At 43.9% G+C, this 20256-nt stretch overlaps 2 long non-coding RNA genes across 3 annotated transcripts in view; one reads left to right on the top strand and one right to left on the bottom strand.

Moving 5' to 3' along the window:
• The window catches only part of LOC101008523, a 42382-nt gene extending 27656 nt beyond the window's left edge, over window positions 1–14726 (top strand). Inside the window, exons 2-3 of one of the 2 annotated variants that reach the window (XR_649577.3) lie at window positions 7711–7856; window positions 13851–14726. This is a non-coding gene — a long non-coding RNA (uncharacterized LOC101008523). Of the gene's footprint in view, window positions 1–7710; window positions 7857–9932; window positions 10335–13850 lie in introns of those variants that run through there. The other variant, XR_004185408.1, reaches the window with a different exon arrangement.
• LOC108586830 lies at window positions 873–2747 on the bottom strand. Its single transcript, XR_001904676.3, has 2 exons — window positions 2043–2747; window positions 873–1645 (listed from the first exon to the last, which is right to left on the bottom strand). It is a non-coding gene; the product is annotated as an uncharacterized LOC108586830 (long non-coding RNA).
• Window positions 14727–20256: the final 5530 nt, after the last annotated feature.

Here is a 20256-nt window from a genome sequence, read left to right as displayed (position 1 = left end):
GGTGAAACCCCGTCTCTACTAAAAAAATACAAAAAACTAGCCGGGCGCGGTGGCCGGCGCCTGTAGTCCCAGCTACTCGGGAGGCTGAGGCAGGAGAATGGCGTGAACCCGGGAGGCGGAGCTTGCAGTGAGCCGAGATCCGGCCACCGCACTCCAGCCCGGGCGACAGAGCGAGACTCTGTCCTGGCCAACATGGTGAAACCCCATCTTCACTAAAAATACAAAAAAATTGGGCCGGGCGCGGTGGCTTAAGCCTGTAATCCCAGGACCTTGGGAGGTTGAGGCAGGAGAATTGCTTGAACCTGGGAGGCAGAGCATCCTGGCTAACACGGTGAAACCCCGTCTCTACTAAAAAAATACAAAAAACTAGCCGGGCGAGGTGGCGGGCGCCTGTAGTCCCAGCTACTCGGGAGGCTGAGGCAGGAGAATGGCGGGAACCTGGGAGGCGGAGCTTGCAGTGAGCTGAGATCCGGCCACAGCACTCCAGCCTGGGCGACACAGCGAGACTCCGTCTTAAAAAAAAAAAAAAAAAAAAGATGACACATTGACTCCCTGCACAATTCTGCCAACCCTAGCCCTTTTTGTCTTCACTTGTCTATACACAGAAGCTAGGTTGTCAGTCCTGACCCAACTGAAACCAGTGATTCTTGACAGTAGAGAAGATCTTTTCTCTGGCAGGGCATATCTTCCATAGAGCTTCATAAATAGGAAAATCCACCAAGAGTACAATTGTAAGAGGTGGAGAAAAGTCCACAGTTAGAGAATAAACTTGAAGGGACTAAAAAGAGAGATTTGTGCCAATAGCAGACATAGCTCTCTAGATATAATTAACACAGGATTTGAGCTTCAAGCACTTACCAGAGACTCTCCCATGGCACTGCTCATTAAGTTTTATACATGGTGGTTGCTGACTGAATGACAGCACAAAAGACTCAGACAGAAGGGAAGGAAAAACACTGGGAAGAAGCGCTTGTGGAGGGAGACAGGCCTGTGTACAGCCTGGGCTGCAGGACAGGTGGGAAACATTGCAAACAGACGGCATGGCAGGAAGCCCATTTATGCCAAACATACACGAAGTCAGTGTCCCAGTCTTTGCGTGTCCGATGGCTATACCAACACATCCCAGGATTGTCTGGCTTTTAATTTTCCCGGTGGCATGACACTCCTAATTCATGTTTAGGTTGTGGCCGACTCTGACTCACAGCTTTTCTTCTATTATTCTTGTACTCAGCCACTTGAGCACCAACCTACACTTGTGGGATTTGACTTTCTAGCTCTATTTTTAGAAGAGCAACGTAATTCTAAGAACAGAGGGGTCATCTGGCAGTTTCTTCTCCCCACAGTTGGCATGGTCAGTCTTTTACATGAAAATCAGATGTGTTACTTCTGTGTTCAAACCCCCTGCTCAGAGTAACATCAGAGTCCTCATTGTGACTCAAAGCCTAACCCTCTCTGGGTTAGTTCCTATCCCTCTCTTTCAGCCTATTCACTCCAGGTACACTGAGCCTCCTTGCTGTTCCTTGAACTATGCCAAACACCCTCCTACCTCCTGCTTCTGCTTGGTTTTTCCCACTGCCTGGACCATTCTTCACTCTTTCACTGATTTAAGCCTCTGCTCACTTGTCAACTCTTCAGAGAGGCCATCCTGATATGGGAAACAGAAAAAAATCACTCGCATCCTGCATTCCCTGTCCCCCTCACCTTGTTGTATTTTTCTTCAGAGCACTTCTCAGCACCTGCCATTTTTATGTCTACTTGTTTATTACCTGTCTTTCCCACAAGAATGTAGGATTCTTGAAGGCATAGACTTTTTTTTTTTTAAACTCATTGCTGTATCAATAGCACCTAGAGTAGTGCCTGGCACACAAGAGGTGGTGAATAAATATTTGCTGGATTAATTAATGTCATGAAGACTTTTAAAACACCCACAATCCTCTGTGCTCACAAGACAGCTCTTGGAGGGGTATCCCTGGCTGTCATGCTCTGGTCAGCCCTTTGCAAGGGCTGAGGTGCCCAGAGGTAATTCACCTGTGCTTGCTTACCCATGAGGGCAGAGGCCATCACAAGAATATCTGCAGGAACAGGGACCCTCAGCCAGTGCCCAAGTGTGTTCTGTAATCAGAGGCAGTTGCCAACAGGGAGGATTGACAGTCCTGACATGGGCTGAGCCGTCTCCATGCCTTTCTCCTGCATCATAAGAGACTGCCTCAGACCCTGCCTCTCACATAGTCTCACAAGAGGAGGCTGTGTCTGCCTCCAGCTTGCTCCCAGGTCCCTGCCATCCCCTGAGGATGATTTCTGGAAGTTCCTCAGCTCATCACCCTCTTCGCAAGCATCCTCTTCACCTCTCAGCAGCGGCAACTGCTGCTCCCCATGCCCTTCATCCTGAACTTCTTTTCCCTTCAGTGTGGGGACACTCCTAATTTGCCTCTTCCGTTGCTGGCTTCTCCCTTTTGGCTTCCTTTTCTTCCCATCCCTAAAATGGAAGGATTTCTGTGTCAGTCAGAGTCCAAGCAGGAAAACAATTCCATGCAAGGCATTTCTCACAGAAGGGATGTGGATTGACTACTCCAGTGTTGGAGGGTTGGAAGGGCAAATGGAGATGCTGCAGTGACCAGATATGGTAACTATAGCAGTTCCTCCTCAGGGCTGGAGGGATAGAAGAGAAGAAGCGGTGCCACAAGAGCCTCCAAGCTCAGCTTTGCCTGGCCTATGCTCAGACCACAGAATGAGAATGCACAGTGATGGGGTTGAGCCTCTGGGGTGCCAGTATTTCCAGGAAGTGTAGTTCACCTGCTGCCAGGAGTGTGAACAATTAGGAGCTAGCATGGGCAACCTATTACCCATAGGCCAAATCCAGTTGCCACCTGTTTTTCCATGGCCCATGAGCAAAGAATGTTCTTCACATTTTGGCCAGGCACGGTGGTTCACGCCTATAATCCCAGCACTTTGGGAGGCCAAGGCAGGTGGATGGTCTGAGATCAGAAATTCGAGACCAGTCTGGCAAACGTGGCAAAACCCTGTTTCTACTAAAAATACAAAATTAGCCAGGCGTAGTGGTGCACACTTGTAGTCCCAGCTACTTGGGAAGCTGAGGCAGGAGAGTCGCTTGAATCCGGGAGGTGGAGGTTGCAGTGAGACGAGATTGCGCCACTACACTCCAGACTGGGTGACAGAGCAAGAGTTCATCTCAAAAAACAAGTGAACAAACAAACAAAAAGAATATTCTTCACATTTTAAAAATGGCTGAATGTAAAACCGAAAAGGAAGATATATCTCATGGCACATGAAAATTGTAAAACACTCAAATTACAGTGTCCATGAATAAAGTTTTATTGCAATGCAGTCACCCTTATTCATTTATATATTGTTTATGGCTGCTCTTGCCTTACAATGGCAGAGTTGAGGAGTTATAACAGAGACCATATGGCCTGCAAAGCTTAAACTACTTAATATCCAGCTCTTTACGGAAAAAATTTGCCAAGCCCTAGGCTAGAGCCTCCCAGAGAGACGTTGACAGGAGCTGGAAACAGGAAGAAGACCCTTCTCTCACCCTATGTCCTTCCAGCCACATCTCAGTGCCTCTTAGTAGCAGAATTGAATCGGAAGCCAGCTGGCAAGAGAGAGTCTGGCAAAGGCTGTTGGCTGAGGGCCCTCACACCACAGAGGAGGGTGGTGTGGGCCCAAGAGACAACAGACAAACAGGACAACTTGCAAGTATCTTATACTGGCCTTTTCCTCTTCTGTCTCTGCCCTCCCTCCCTTAGTAATCCTATGCACAGCCATGACTTCTATCACATCTCTGTAGACAATGCACAGATCCATGGCTCCGTGCTTGACTTCTTTTATCAGTCTTGCATTTCTAACTGCCTTCTTGACAACTCCATTTAGAAGGCTTCCCTTCATCTCAAAGTCACTATATCAATTGGTAGAATTCATATTTTCTATCAAGCTTGTTTCTTCTCCTCTGTTACCCATTTCTGTTGGCAATGCCACCATTGTCCCTGGCTTCATGTTTGGATCCTCTGTCTCTTTTCTCTCATGTCAAAGCACTTAGAAAGACCAGATCTTTCTCTGTAAGACTTCACAACTATTCTCTACTTTCCCTTCCCAGCACCATCACCTGGGGTTGTGCCACCATTACCTCTTGCCTAGATTATATATATGATCTTGTAATGGGTATTACCCCACACAAGTTTCATTCCAATTCATCTCACACATAGTTGCCAGATTAATCTTCTGAGTCATCAGATTCAAAGTCCTTTTGACTTCCCTTCATCTATGCATTAGTTGGAAATTTAAAACTTTTACATAGTTCTGTATTAGTTCATTTTCATGCTGCTGATAAAACCCAAGACTAGGTAATTTATAAAGAAAAAGAGGTTTAATGGACTCACAGTTCCATATGGCTGGGGAGACCTCACAATCATGGCAGAAGACCAAGGAAGAGCAAAGGGACTTCTTACATGGTGGCAGGCAAGAGAGAGAGCCACGCGAAAGGAGAAGCCCTTTATAAAAACATCAGAACTTATGAGACTTATTCACTACCATGAGAACAGTATGGGGACACAGCCAAACCATATCATTCTACTCCTGTGCTTCTGCAAAGTGTAAACCTCCCTCCCGACTTCTTTTATGGGCTGGTGTTGAGTGTCTGTGACTTTTCCAGGTGCATGGTGCAAGCTGTTGGTGGATCTACCATTCTAGGATCTGGAGGATGGTGGTCATTTTCTCATAGCTCCACTAGGCAGTGCCCCAGTGGGGACTCTGTGTGGGGGCTTCAACCCCGCATTTCCAGGCCCCCACTGCTGTGTATGGAAATGCCTTGATGTCCAGGCAGAAGTTTGCTGCAGGGGCAGGGCCCTCATGGAGAGCCTCTGCTAAGGCAGTGCAGAAGGGAAATGTGGGGAGGTACAATTCAAGATGAGCTTTGGGTGGGGACACAACCAAACCATATCAAGTCCCAGTGACTACAGTTTGGTTTTCCAAATTTGTTTCCTATTTCTTTCTTTCCTATTCTCTTCCTTTCCAATACTTTCATATATCCTCTTGTTCCTTCAGGTTCTGTGCACTTTATTTTTACTCTCCCCTCTGCCAGAAATGTTTTTGGTACTTGTTAGGATTAGGTTCAGTTATGAGTGACAGAAAACTCAGTGTAAGGGGCCCATTGAGGTTGCACCAGAGCCCTTTGACCCGTTTAATCATCTCCCACAGCTTCTGAACATCGAGAGAAGCAGGGGCAGCCTTTAGCTGAACTAGATAAAAGCCTAGTTCCATTGTCTGAAATCTGGGCAAACTCTGAGGTGTAATTTACACTCCAGAACTGACCTTTGGGACCAGGCTAAGGCTGGGGCTTTGCTGAAACATTCCCTTGCTTGTCCTCTTCCCTTCCCTGTCTTACTTTCCACACTCCCTTACTGGTTTCTCCTGGGAGCATTTTTTTAATTTTTATTTTTGAGACAAGGTCTCACTTTGTCACTAAGGCTGGAGTGCAGTGGCATAATCATAGCTCACTGTAACTTCAAACTTCTACACTCAAAGGATCTTCCTGCCTCAGCCTCCTGAGTAGCTGGGACTATAGGCATATGTGACCTGACCAGCTAATTTTTATTTTTTTTTGTGGAGACACGGGTCTCACTATGTTACTCAGGCTGGTCTGAAACTTCTGGCCTCAAGCACTCCTCCTGTCTTGGTCTCCCAAAGTTCTGGGATTATAGGTAGGAGCCATTGCTCCCTGCTTGGAGCATCTGTTTAATAAACTACTTGCACATGAAGCCTTGTCTCAGGATCTGCTCTGGTAACCCAACCTAGGACACTTGTAACAGTGGCTTAAACAAGATTGTAGCAGGCCTCATATCGTGCCTTCATGATCAGACTGCCTCAACATTGTAGTCCACATCCTCAACATGTGCCTTCTGAGGCCAAAGATAGCTGCTTTGGTTCCAGTCATCAGAGTCACATTCTAGACAGCAGGAGGGAGACAAAGGACGTGGGCATGCTCCTTCCACTTGAGAACACCTCATGGAAGTTTCATCCCTGACTTCTCTATAAACTTTTATGCAGAATGTGGTCAGGTAGCCATGCCTGGCTGCAAGGGAGGCTGGGAAATGTAGCCTTTATTCTCAGTGGTCAACTGCGTAGCTAAAATTTTGGAATATGATTACTGTGGAAGAAGAGGAAACAGACATTAGGAGACAACTTGTAGTTTCAGTTACATGCTCCTTCTCATCTCTGCCTGTCCAGAGTCTTCCAAACCCAGTGCAAATGCCACTTTCACCTCAAATCCTTCCTTGAGCTACTAGTTAAAATTATCACTCCCTCATGCACTTTGTGTGCCCTTTACTTGTGGCACCACAGTTTTTCTATCTGGCTTGTAGTTATTTAAATATGCCTTCCCCACAGGACTGTAGACATCTTTAGAGTAGACGGCAAGCTTCAGTGAATTTCTGAGTTGAAAATTGAAATAGTACAATCCCATACTCTGGAGAATGTGGTTTTGGAGCCCGACCAATCTGGTTCAAAGTCAGGCTTTATCTTTAAACCAGTTATGCAACATTCATTTGCTTATTCTACAAATATTTATTGGTGCTTCCTCTCTGTCAGGCACTATTCCAGGTGCTAGAAACTTGGTGGAGAATAGTACAAATAAGCACCCCACTCCCATGAAGGAACCATAAAGGATGAGGGCTAAGAGTACAGACTCGGCCAGGCACGGGGACTCATGCCTGTAATCCCAGCACTTTGGGAGGCCAAGGTGGGCAGATCACCTAAGGTCAGGAATTCGAGACCAGCCTGGCCAACATGGTGAAACCCTGTCTCTACTAAAAGTACAAAAATTAGCTGGGCATGGTGGCGCACGCCTATAATCCCAGCTACTCAGTAGGCCAAGGCAGGAGAATTGCTTGAACCCGGCAGGCAGAGGTTGCAGTGAGCCACGATCACGCCACTGCACTCCAGCCTGGGTGATAGGAGTGAGACTCCATCTCAAAAACAAAAACAAAAACAACAACAACAACAACAAAACAGACTCCACAGCCAGACTGCCTGGGCTTGCATCCCAGCTTCGCGACTTACAAGCTGTGTGGCCATAGATAAGTTACCTTGCCTCTCTGTTGCTCAATTTTATCTTCAGAAACACGGAGATGTTCAGAGTGCAACTTTTCAGGATGGTGGTGGACACTAAGTGAGTTTACACATATAAAGTACTTGGAACAGTGCCTGGCACAAAATAAGGACTACATTAGTGTTAGTTATTAGTATAAGCTTGCACAGCTTACGTTCTAGTAGGTGAGGAAATAACCCAAACAGACAAACAAACAAAAAATATTAGGCAGGTGATAAATGCCATGAAGAAAATAAAAGAGAAAGGTGGGAGAGAGCACTACTGAGGGTCTGTCTCGTACCAGGTGACCTGGGAATGTCTCTATGAGGGTTGACATTTAGCAGCAATGAAGTGTTTGTGGGAAGAGCTTTCAAGGGCTAGCAGATACAGGGGCTGTGAAGGCAGGCCTGAGCTGGCCGGCTGGAGGCTGGAGCACGCAGGTGGAGGGCAAGGTGCAGGAGATAGTCTGGGAGGAGCTTGGGGCCAGACACCATTGGGGCTTTGTGAGTCCGGGAAATAATTTGGATTTGATTCTTAGTACAATGGCAAACCATTGCAGAGTTTTAAGCAGCAGAGACTGATGTTTCAAATGCTAATGCTGTCTGCAGGTGGAAGGAGAATAGCTTGTGAGAGTGTACGAGTGGAATGAAGGGATCAGATGAGAGAGCACGGCGGAGATGGAGAGAAGCAGAGAATTTGATGCATATTTTGGAGGCAAAATCAACAAGATTGGCTGATGGATTAGAAGCAGAAGGTAAGGTGAAGAGAAAACTCTACGGCAACTCTCAAATTTTTGGCTAGAACACCTTTCGGAGATGGGGAGATGTGGAGAGACAGGTGGCTGGGAATCAAGAACTGTATTTTGGTTACATTCCGTTGGGCAAATCACTTCAGCACTCTGGGCTTCAGTTTCCTTATCTAGAGTATGAAAATAATAATAATGTCCCCATACACAGAAGAGCACTGTGGTTAGGGGAATAGATGCCTGGGCTTAAATCTCAACTCTGTGTTTGCTAGCTATGTGACCATGTGCCAGTTACTTCCTCTCTCTGTGTCTCAGTTTCCTCATCTGTAAAATCAGAACAATCCTAGTACCTACCTCAAATGGTTGTATGAAGAATAAAATATTTAATATTTACAAAGTGGCTAAAATAATTTCTGGCACATGGTAAAGCTATACTAGAATCATAGATATGTAAAACCAAATAGGGTAGGCCAGGTGTGGTGGCTCATGCCTGTAATCCCAGCACCTTCAGGGACTGAGGTGGGAAACTGCATGAGGCCAGGAATTCGAGATTAGCTTGGGTAACATAGCAAGACCCTGTCTCTACAAAAACTTAATAAATTAGCCAGTTGTGGTGGTGCACGCCCATAGTCCTAGCTACTTGGGAGGCTGAAGCAGGAGAATTGCTTGAACCCAGGAGTTCGAGGTTGTACTGAGCTATGATCATGCCATTGCACTCTAGCCTGGGTGACAGAGCGAGACCTCATCTCAAAATGCAAACAAAAACAAATAGGGTAGAATTGAACCTTATATTAGATAAGTGACTCACCTCCACAAGATAATCATTAACCATTGTCAAACAAAGAAAGAAAGAAAGACTTGTCCCCTCTGGAATATACTAGAGAGATCTGCCCAATTCCACATGATCTCTTCCAGAAATGGAAGAGGAGGGAATATTTCCCAATTCGTTTTATAAAGCTAGTTTTATGCTGACATTAAAATCAAATGAAGATACTACAAAAAAAGAAGAAAAAGGAAAACTACAGTCCAATGTCCCTCATAAATGTAGATGCAAAAACCCTTAACAAAATATTAGCAAATAGAATTCAGCAATTTTTAAAAAGCAGTATATACCATGACCAACCATGCAAATCTCATTCAATATTCAAAAACCAGTCCATGCAATTTGCCATACTAACAGGCATTTTTTCTTCTGAATGTTTTATAGTTTTATGTTTCACCTTTAAGTCTGTGTTCTGTTTTGAGTTAGTTTCTGTGTAGTGTGTGAGGTTTATGAGGAGGCTGACAATCAACACCCCTGGTACTGGAACCCAGGAGGGAGTGTAGGGAGAGGGAGGGCAGGAAGGAGTACAGGGGGTGGAAGAGAGTCCTGGGGACATTCGGTGTTTTATATTGTGAAATGAACACATTACCAATTCCTAGAAAAATAATTATGACTTGGCAACAGTTTGTTGAATCAATAGCTAGGATTAACAGATGGAATATATCCTCAAGAAAGAAGGGGATGGGGGAAAAGCCTCCTGAAGGTCCTTGGCATGCAGCCTTGGAGGGCATACCATCAATTTTTCCATGAATTAACCCCTAGTTTCCAGGAGTCTGTACTCACCTGGTGAGGGCTTGGGGGTGGATAGGAATTGATAGACCCTTGGTTAGGTGTAGTGTCCCAGAGGAAGAACCTGGAGCTCTTTGCCTGCTGACAGGGGATGGTGGGAAGTGGGTGGCTGTGTGGGAGTGTTCTCTGGGTCATTTTCCTCAGGGCAGGGTGATGGGGATCTGGGGGAAGCTCTGTCCGGGGCCCTGGCTATTTGTCCTGCTCTGCATGGGAATGCCCAGCCAGTCCTGGATGCCCCTAGGGCAATCTCGAACCTACTGCTCTGCCCCACTGGTTGCCAAGTGGGCAACTCAGACCTGGGAGGCTAAGGGTGGGAAGGCATTGTAGGGGAGAAGGTCATGTGGGTTCAGGAAGGCAGGCAGTTACAGGTTGGGAAATAGGTTAAAGCCTTAGTTAAAATGGGAGGCCCTCAAAATGAGTCCCTGGGAATTTGGGAGTGATGGTGCCAGATTCCCTTCTCTCATCTTTTGTAGGGCAACAGACTGCCTCATCTGGCCATCCCTTACCACCCAGGGGTGTGAGATCCATGGTGGGACATACAGGTGATACAAATAATTTGATGAGTGATTGCGTCATTGAAAAGTGGCAGTCCCCAGGATTTCTTTCACTGACTTTTTATCCAGTAGGCCTTCAGTGATGTCACTGTATAAGGTTTTATTATACCTATATTATCTCAGCCTTTGTGTGGGTGTCTCCAGCTAATGTAATACAATAACTTACCCTGGACTTCTCCCAGCTCTGGCATGGGGTGGCCAGAAGTATTTGGGGCTAGGCATGTAATATATGGGAAAGGAAAAGGGAAAGGGCCAGCTGCGGTGGCTCACGACCGTAATCCCAGAACTTTGAGAGGCCTAGGTGGATGGATCACATGAGGTCAGGAGTTTGAGACCAGCCTGGCCAACATGGTGAAACCCCATCTCCACTAAAAATAAAAAATTAGCTGGGTGTGGTGGCAGATGCCTGTAATCCCAGCTACTCAGGAGGCTGAGACAGGAGAATCGCTTAAACCTGGGAAGCGGAGGTTGCAGTGAGCCGAGATTGTGCCACTGCACTCCAGCCTGGGCAACAGAGCAAAACTCCATCTCAGGAAAAAAAAAAAAAAAAAAAAGAGAGAGAGTTACCATCCTATCACTGCTCGCTATGTTCCAGGTATGCTGCTAGGTGCTTCACAGGTATAAACCACTGCAACTCATTGGAAGAATCAGGCAGTTGTCAAGTTCATGATGGCAGATACAAATTTTTTACAATTCTAATTTTTGCTGGAAAGTTCAAATTTTATCAATGGCAGCAAATATTGTCAACTAATTTTCTTGAAGTGAGAGTCTCTTTGCATTTCTATGAAAGTGCCTGCAAAATACTCAGACCTGAATAATCATAGTTTGTCATTCTTTCCAGTAAAAATCATGTTTCATAAAAAATGTAGACAGTTCAGCTATCTCACATGATTGCACAAGTACTGTTTCTTGAGATATCATTGTTCTTTAGTATGCAACAGAAACCTTTAATGTATACTCCCCATTTCTTCACAAAGATTGTTGAAAAGACATGTTCTCATGAATCAAGATTTAAGAAAATAACCTGAAGTGAAGCTGGCTTTTTCCCCTCATTGCAAGTGTGTGGCATTAAGGAACAGAATGACTACTGGGACAGTTTGGTGCCACTGCTTTGATTCGTGCTAAATGCCAGCAGTTTTACCCACCATTGCTTTTGTGTCATCAAAAAAAAAAAAATCAAAACTGTTGTTCTAGAAAAAAACATGAAATTAAAAAAAGCACTGAGAATTTTACCACCCTTTGTGTTTTTTCACGGCCAGTTTGAAAAGCTAACAAGTTTTGGATTTTAAAGAGCTCACCATATCTACATTTAAAATGCTTAATTCGTTTTTCTCTAAACTCTGAATGATTGGTCTCAAAATGATGCTGCAACTAACTATTCATAGTAAACAATTAAGTTTAGTAATAGTATTGCTAAAATACTCTTCAAAATATTCTGTTGAATAAGACATAATAAGTTGAACTATTACTATACATATAGATGAGGAAAATATAGATTTCATTATATTTTTGGTTTTTATTTAGTTTTTCACAATTTCTTTGGCATATATCCCTCCCTTCAGCTAGTCAGAGAACCCTTTGATATGCCGATTTCATCTTTAAAAAATTTATTATTTATTTATTTTATTTTTAAATTAAATTGATACAAAAAATAAATAGAGGTGGGGTCTTGCTGTGTTGCCCAGGCTGGTCTTGAACACATGGCCTCAAGCAATCCTCCCACCTTGGCCTCCCAAAGTGCTGGGATTAGAGGTATAAGCAACTCCACCTGACCTAATTTCATTTTTTTTTCAGTATTTTTACACTGGGATGGTGCACCTGGGGGTTGAGAAAGCAAATCTAATCAATCCATCTTATGCCAATGATAAATCCTTTACTATAAGAATAAATATATTGTAAAGGAATGGTCTAATAACAATTTTGGTTAAAATTACACAATTCATTAGGGTTTAAAAACATTTTAAAATGTTATTACAAAACAAGACAAAGTGTATTACTTCTTGTGTTTTCAGCTAGATGTAAGAAAAATTTCAGAATTTTAAAATAAAAATTTAGTAGACAATAGTATTGCAATTATAACAGGTATAACTGAAGATAGCTAGGAAGAACACAGTGAGAACACGAGAAGAAATTGAGTTATCTCCAAACAAGTGTATATTTAGACCCTAAATCTACTTCTTTAGAAGAATTTGGAAAACAATGTATACATACACATTTCATTAGCTGTCAGAGCAGTGGTGTTACCACTTGCCAAGTAGCCTCTGGAAAACTCCACTGTACGTTTGTGAGAGAGTGAGGGTATAAAAGGCAAATAATGTCCTACTTCTATTATGAAAATAATTTGACCTCTTGGAACCCTACAAAGGGTTCCCCAAGGGGTTCCCTAACTATGTTTTGATAACTGTTAAACAAGGGTAATATTTTTTCTGTGGAATGTTATGCAGTTTTACAAAGCAATGAGATAGATATATGTTGCCATGCAAAAAGTTGTACAACAATGCAACAGTGTTTACAATATGATACACACGCACACACAGAACAAGCCTACATATTCTATACTTACATATATATATATTCAAATGCATAGAAAAGCTCTAGAAGAACACACTATTAACTGTGTTTACTTTTCAGAAGAGTACAGGGATCTGGTGGCTTAATGTTGGAGAACTTTTGCTTTATCTATATTTTTTAAATGGTTACAATGAGAATGTACTCATTATTACTGGTGTCATTTAAATCTATTTATAAAGGATATTTTGTGTTCACTTTTCTTCTGGATGATGTACAAAATTTATACAATTTAGATTTTTTTTCAGATCAATAAATTGTTACTGTTCTCTGGAGAATCCTTACTAGGGCAAAGGAGTATGATTGCTAGATGAAATACAGAATACCTGGTTAAGTTGGAATTGCAAATAAAACACAAATCAGTGTTTTTTTTAATGTATGTATGTCCTATGCAATATTTGAGACATACTTATGCTAAAAGGTTATTTGTTGTATACATGAAATTCAAATTTAACCTGGCATCCTGTATTTTGATTTGCAAGTCTGGCAACCTCATAAAGGGGACATGGGGGGTGGCCTTTAGTGCCAAGATGTGGAGTAGAACCCAGATCCATTGGCAACTAACTGATGTTAACCGAAGTGTATGGCATGTCACCTTTGACAGTCAGAGCTCACTAGAGGATAAGGAAGCTCTGACAGGAGGATAAGGAAGAATAAGGAAGGAGGATAAAGAGGATAAGGAAGCTCTGATAGGCAGATAAGAAAGCTCTGACACGAGGATACTGGGGGCAAAGTCATGCAGGCAAGCCAACTTTTCTCCTGATAAATGCCTCTGTGGCTGGTCAAGTTAGTGAGCTATTATGATAATGGGAGTGAGGATTAAGTTGGAGGGAAGTTGTAAAATGTTACAACTGGCATTTGGGCTTTGTGTTTAAACACATACAACTCTTGCACAAAATGTAGCCCTTGGAGTTGTGCTTGCATAACTCTCCTGTAGCCACCGTAAGGCTGGTAATATTTCCTGTGTTTCTGGACTCTAGTAAGGCCCCTATCTTTCTACATTACCCAGTGGCTATCAAAGGCTGTGGCTACTACGGGGGATTTCCTTGAGATGGTAAAAGGTTATTGCAAGAACTTTCTTTTCCACCTTATTTTCTTCCCCTCAGGGAGATGTACATATACCATTTCCCCCAAAAGTCTTTTTCCACATTTTTTTGTCTTCTGAAATTTCACCATAGTAAATACTTCCTCAAATGTATAAACCCTTAGTATTTTTCCTTAGGGTTTTTTCTTCTTTTCTCAGTTTTTTACCTCTTTTCTCTCTTCCAGATTTTGCCATAGAGAAATCTCTTGCTTTTTAATCTTTCCAATATGTGAACCAACCAACCAGTCTACCAACCAGCCAACCAACCAACTACTCCACCAGTCAACTAACTCCTCCCACAGACAAAGATTGGAGAATGCTTCAATCTGGTACAGAGACCAGAGCAAAGTAATACTGTATCATGTACAGATCTCAACTCTGTGAAGACAGTCCCTCATGCTGTAGGAAGTCAGCCTTGAATATCTAGGCTTAGGGGAGGCTGAGAAAGGTCACCACAGGAGAAGTAAGTGGTTGGGGGCAGGTCAGGATGCAGGGCTCTCATTTCTCATGGAGAGATTTTGCTTTTTTAAAACGTCAGACCTACTGGTGTTTGCACTCAGTTTTCTTTCTTATAAAAATCAACTCTATTGAAGTGTACTGCCCAATCAAGATATAGAACATTTTCATCACCCTAGAAAACTTCCTTGTGCCCCAAATCCCATCACTGATGTGATTTCTATCACTATAGCTGAGTTTTGTCTATCCTAGAACTTTACGTAAATTGTCCTTTTCTTTTGACTTTGTTTATGTAGTTTTTTTCTCATGTAGAAGAAAAATAATTATTGCGGTTTTATGGTTTTTAAAAAATATTCAAATCGGATTCATCTGACATTTATTTTGGTGTAGTGTGTGAAAGGCACAGATCTAATCTCATTTGTTTTCTCCCAGAGAGCTACCTGGTTGTTTCAACGTCATTTATTGATAAATGTATCTTTTATCTCACTAGTTTAAATGCCACCTTTATCATATATTAAATTCCCAAGTGTGCTCGGGTATATTTCTGGACCCTCCTTTCTTTTCCTTTGATGTGTTTATTCATGTCTCAATACAATACTCTTTTAGTTATGGTTGGTTTATTTTTAAAATGTCTCACGTTTTAGAATTTTCTGCTCTATCTCTTCAATGGGTTACCTCTCACCAAGGTTCCCATATTAGTTATCTATTGCTGCATAACAAATTATCCTAAAACTTAGCAGCTCGAAAATGTGTTATCTCACACTTTCCGAGAGTCAGGAATCTGAGAGCACTGTAGCTGGGTAGTTTTGGCTTAGGATCTCTCATGAGGTTGTGGCTATGCTGTCAGCACGGCTGCAGTTGTCTCAAGACTTGATTGGGGCTGAGAGATTCGCTTCCAGGCTCACTCACATGATTGAGCGAACAAGCCTTAGTTCCTCACTGGTCTCAGTTCCTCGCTGGCTGTTGGCTGGAGGACTCAGGTCTTTGCCACATGGGTTTGCAATAGGGATGCTCCCAATATGGCAGCCAGAGTGCTGAGAGAGAGAGAGAGAGAGAGAGAGCGAGCAAGCCTAAGACAGAACACTTGGTTTTTTACATCCTAACCTCGGAAGTGATGGACCATTACCTCTGGCAACTCTGGTGTGGTGTGAGGAGCTTACATGCATGTGAGTACCAGTGGGCAGGGATCATAGTGGCCATCTGGAGGCTGGCTCCCACAGTTCCAGTCCTGGCTCTCTTCTCTTTTCACTTTATTCATGCTCCTGGGAGCTCTCTTCCACTTAATGAGGCTGCTTCTACCTATGACCAATAATCCCCAAATAATTCTCCTTATCGCTAACTCAGTCTTGAACTCCGGAACTATTTATCCAATTGTAGGGATACCGCCTCTGAAATATCCCATAGTGATCTCCATGCCTTTTATTATGCTTTCCTTGGGTACCCTCTGAACCTTAGACCTTCTTCTATTTTGACATGTATCCCTGCGTTGCATTTATTTGATCCTCCATTAGACTATACGCTGATATTTATTTATCTGTTTATTTCTGTAAGCTTATTGAGGGCAGGGACTATGTTTTCATTATTTTTTGTGTTTGCAGTACTTGGTGCCTAGCACGAAGTGGGGTCTGGAGCCTGCTTGAGTTTGGGGCTGTGGACTCGTGGGTTCATCTGTTTCCATCATGTGACAGCATCTTTGGGGACAGCCAGACTGCCAAGAATGGGCCCTCAAACTGTGCTTTGTACTTTTTTTCTTCTTTTCCTTTCCCTCTTCCTCCTCCCAGTCTCAAGATATAACTTTGAGACAAACTGCATATGTGTTACCGTTCATCTCGAAATACAATCTCAGAATGTGCTATGAACCTCCACTCCCTTTCTCATGCTATCCCCCATGCCTTATGCACATTTATTTACCTAAATGCTTGTTAAGCACAAACCATGCTGTCTTATCTGCAATATATTTCCTTAGAAGCTTTGTTGCAGTAGATAGTCAGGCAGACATGAGCAGGGCAGGAGAGGGCTCCCCACCCCACACCAGGAATACCAGTTGTTACGCTGTTTCTCTAAAATAATAATTGGCCACAGATGGTGCCAGGGAAAGGCCATCTCCCAATATATAGAAACACCTGAAGCTGGTAATCAGCCGCTTCCAGCTAAGATCTCAGGAGGTGGGTGAGTGGGCTCAAGCATGCACATCAAGAGGTAAAATGGCTGAGTTTAACTGGTATATGACCTTCTTCTAGGAACACTCAACTGGTAAGGGAAGAATGCTTCAAGTGAGCATGCATACAACTCCAGTATACACACTGCACATGAAGCCCCTCCCAGGTGCTGGCAGGCCATTGTACATGCAGAATGCCAATATATAAGAACCCAAGTCCAAGGTCAAACCTGGCACTCGATCTCTCAAGTTGCTTGCTTGGCCCTCTTTCTAGCATACTTTACTTCCTTTCATTCCTGCTCTAAAGCTTTTTAATAATCTTTCACACCTGCTCTAACACTTGCCTTGGTCTCTCACTCTGCCTTATGTCCCTCAGTTGAATTTTTTCTCCTGAGGAGGCAAGAATTGAGGTTGCTGCAGACCTGTATGGATTCACTGCTGCTAACATACTTTGGTGCCATGTGGCTCGGATACGTTCCCTAGTGGTAAGAGATCTCTACATCTCACCTTCTTCAGCTGGAGGTGTTCAACTCCCATACACAGTTTCCTTCTCTCTTTTCACTCTCCTGCCTACTAACCAGCCCTCAGAATGATTCCTCTCAGCCACAGAGGCTCCGCTACCCATGACTGATCTCTCAATTCACCCTAACAGGCGGCTTGAGGGGGTGGGAAGGACCTTGGAGTCTGCATCGAGTAGCTCTGAGGCAGTAATGGCTCTCCTGGAGAGGAAGCTCACAAGAGTAGCAGGGCTAAAGCCTAAAACCATGCAATACCAGGGGTTTCCCTGCTTTTTCAACTAAAATCCACTCTTTTCCAAAATCTGCAGTATCTATTCTCCAGTTTTCCTTGTGTGTATTCTGAAATGGCCTTGCACACCCACTGACTGTCCGCCTCAGGGGCAGGTCTGCTTCTTCTCTGGTTTCACTTTGCATGCTGTGTGACTGTTTTCTCTGCCTTAAAAGTCGCACTCCCTGTTATTTGTGTGCCCACAGCTCTTGATGCACCTGCTCAGCAGCAAAGACATTTTGCTCCCTTTGTGATTATCTCCTGAGATTTATACTTGTTTTTACTCTACCAGCGCAGATGACCTCCAGCCTTTCCACTGTCTACTGGCTCATTGCTGGGACAGACATTAATTGGAACTCTGGCTCTGCCAGCTTCTTATGACTCACAATATGCTCTTCACTCCTTTTATACTCCCAGGGCCAAGTTTTCTGGTGGCATTTGAAGCCGTTTGTCTGCCTGCATAGGACCTCACTCTGCTTTTTTTTTTTTTTTGAGTTAGCACTCCTTTGGGGAGAGGGAAATTCTTCCTTTGTCGTTTGTGAGTTCTTAACCCAAGCTCCATGTCCTATGGAGGTTACTCGTTTATGTCAAGAGGGCAAATAAATGTTGCCCTCTCAAATCCAAGGGCTGATATTTTTGTGAGCATAAGAAGGCTTTCCTTGAGTTTTCCTCTTGCTTCCTTCCACTTTCTCCAGTAGCCTCCACCCTTGTCAATGTGCATCAAGACCTTCAAGGTCATATTCGAAGGGAGGGAAGTCCAGCCCCTTGAAGCAGTTAGCCAAAAAACAGGCTTCTCGTCCGCTTAAAGAACATGGGAAATGGGAATCTGAGAAAAGATATAATCATTTTGTTGCTCTGAGCGAGCGTCACTATAAGGTCATGGAGACAAGGATACAGGCCAACCCAAGGCTGCAGGAGCAAGAGACCCATAGGACAGAACCAAAGGCTGGTCCCAAGCTAACAGATAACCATTAGAACAGAGACCAAGGCAAGGTTAGAGGTACATGGTAAGATCAGTTTCATTCTGGAACCCCAAGGATGAACAGGGGGCCCCCTGTTCACTCCAGTATCTCCTTTGTTATCAAGTGGGTAATTGTGATGAGATGGTACCAAGGTTAAAGGTATACAGTAAGACCAATTCATTCCAGAACGCTAAGGACAAATGGGGGACACCCTATTCAGGATAATAGAAAAGTAAGAAGGGGCACCATCTTTTTCCTTTTTCCTCCTCTGTTCTCTCTTCACAGATGGGTAATTGTGTCTCCAGACCACAAGACATGTCCCTTGGATTCATCCCCCAAAACTGGAAAAAGTTTGATTCCCCTAAACCTTAAAACAAAACAAAACAAAAACCTAGTTTTTCTTTTTTTTTTTTTTGAGACGGAGTCTCGCTCTGTCGCCCAGGCTGGAGTACAGTGGCCAGATCTCAGCTCACTGCAAGCTCCGCCTCCTGGGTTTACACCATTCTCCTGCCTCAGCCTCCCGAGTAGCTGGGACTACAGGTGCCTGCCACCTTGCCCAGCTAGTTTTTTGTATTTTTTAGTAGAGACGAGGTTTCACTGTGTTAGCCAGGATGGTCTCGATCTCCTGACCTCGTGATCCACCCGTCTCGCCCAAAGTGCTGGGATTACAGGCTTGAGCCACCACGCCCAGCCTAGTTTTTCTTTATAATATTGTTTGACCTAAAAATAAACTGGGAGAAAATACAAAAGTCAGCCTTAGAACTTAGTGCCTTTATGCAGGAAATCCTCAAATTAGCCTCCTTGGTCTTTTATAATTGAGAGCAGAATAAGGAGGGCAAGGCCAGGGAGGAAGAGAAATGCAGGCACTAGAGGCAGGCTGAACTGGTAACTGCTTTGCAAGCCCACCAGTCCCCTCCAGGTTGCCCTGAGGACATTCCTCCAGGTAAGTGCCATTGGTGCTGAAAGCCAGGTCTCTGGAAGGCAAACTGCCCCAATGAGATAAATGGGAAAAAGGCCCACATGGCTTGCCTGTCTGCCATAAACTTGACCACTGGAGATGGGACTGTCCTGAAGGCTGAAGGGCCCCTAGGACAGAATCCCAGCCTCTGATGGCCCTGAGCTGAAGGGACTCTCCACTCCAGCTGGCTTCCAAATCAGTCATTGTCACCAATAGGACAAAGCCAAGGGCAACTCGGGAAGTGGCAAGCAAAATTTAAAATTTCTCTTTTGGGTTTAAGAGCTGCCTCCTCTGTGCTAATCTCCTTCTCTAAGCAACTCTCCTCCAAATCCTGTTGGGATCCACACCCCTTTATATTACTTAAGGTACTAATTACCATTCCTTCACCAGTCCCTGGTAATGTCTAGATGCCCCACACCTCCTTGGGGCAAAAATATACTTTCCATGATGGATGTCTACTTAATATTTACCCTATCTTTAATTCATCTTTCCCTCTGGTAGCCCTATTTCTCCCAGAAAGCTACCTAAATCTTTAACCTAAACATTCCTACCTCAGGGGCTTAGAAATAGCCCACTATTAATCGAACAAGCCCTAGCAAAAAAAAATCTAACTGAGCAATCTCTTGAGAGGGATAACTTCTATAGTATGTAGACAATCTCTTTGTTTTTTTGGTTTTTTTTTTGAGACGGAGTCTCGCTCTGTCGCCCAGGCTGGAGTGCAGTGGCCAGATCTCAGCTCACTACAAGCTCCGCCTCCCGGGTTCACGCCATTCTCCTGCCTCAGCCTCCCGAGTAGCTGGGACTACAGGCGCCCGCCACCTCGCCCGGCTAGTTTTTTTTTTTTTTGTATTTTATAGTAGAGACGGGGTTTCACCGGGTTAGCCAGGATGGTCTCGATCTCATGACCTTGTGATCCACCCATCTCGGCCTCCCAAAGTGCTGGGATTACAGGCTTGAGCCACCGTGCCCGGCAGACAATCTCTTTATCTGCTCCCCCTTCATGGGACTGGTGCAGCAACGTGCAGTACAATGTTTAACTTTCTCACAGAAGGAAAATTACTTTTGTTTAATTCAAAGGTTATAAAGATAAAGAGGTATTTTTGGTGAGGAAGGTTATAAAAAAAAGAGATTTTATATGAGAAAGGTTCTTGTATGATAAATTCTTGTCCTAAAGTAAAATGACTGGTTATTTAGAAAGAGAGATGTTTAGGACAAATCAGAAAGCCCAAGAATGTTGTAGAATGTGTAAGTCATAAAAAGATTTGTGAAAG

Source organism: Papio anubis, chromosome 7 (genome assembly GCF_008728515.1).
Source record: "Papio anubis isolate 15944 chromosome 7, Panubis1.0, whole genome shotgun sequence".
Lineage (NCBI taxonomy): Eukaryota > Metazoa > Chordata > Mammalia > Primates > Cercopithecidae > Papio > Papio anubis.
The sequence above is the reverse complement of the archived record's forward strand: the minus strand, read 5'-3'. Positions and strand labels throughout refer to the sequence as shown.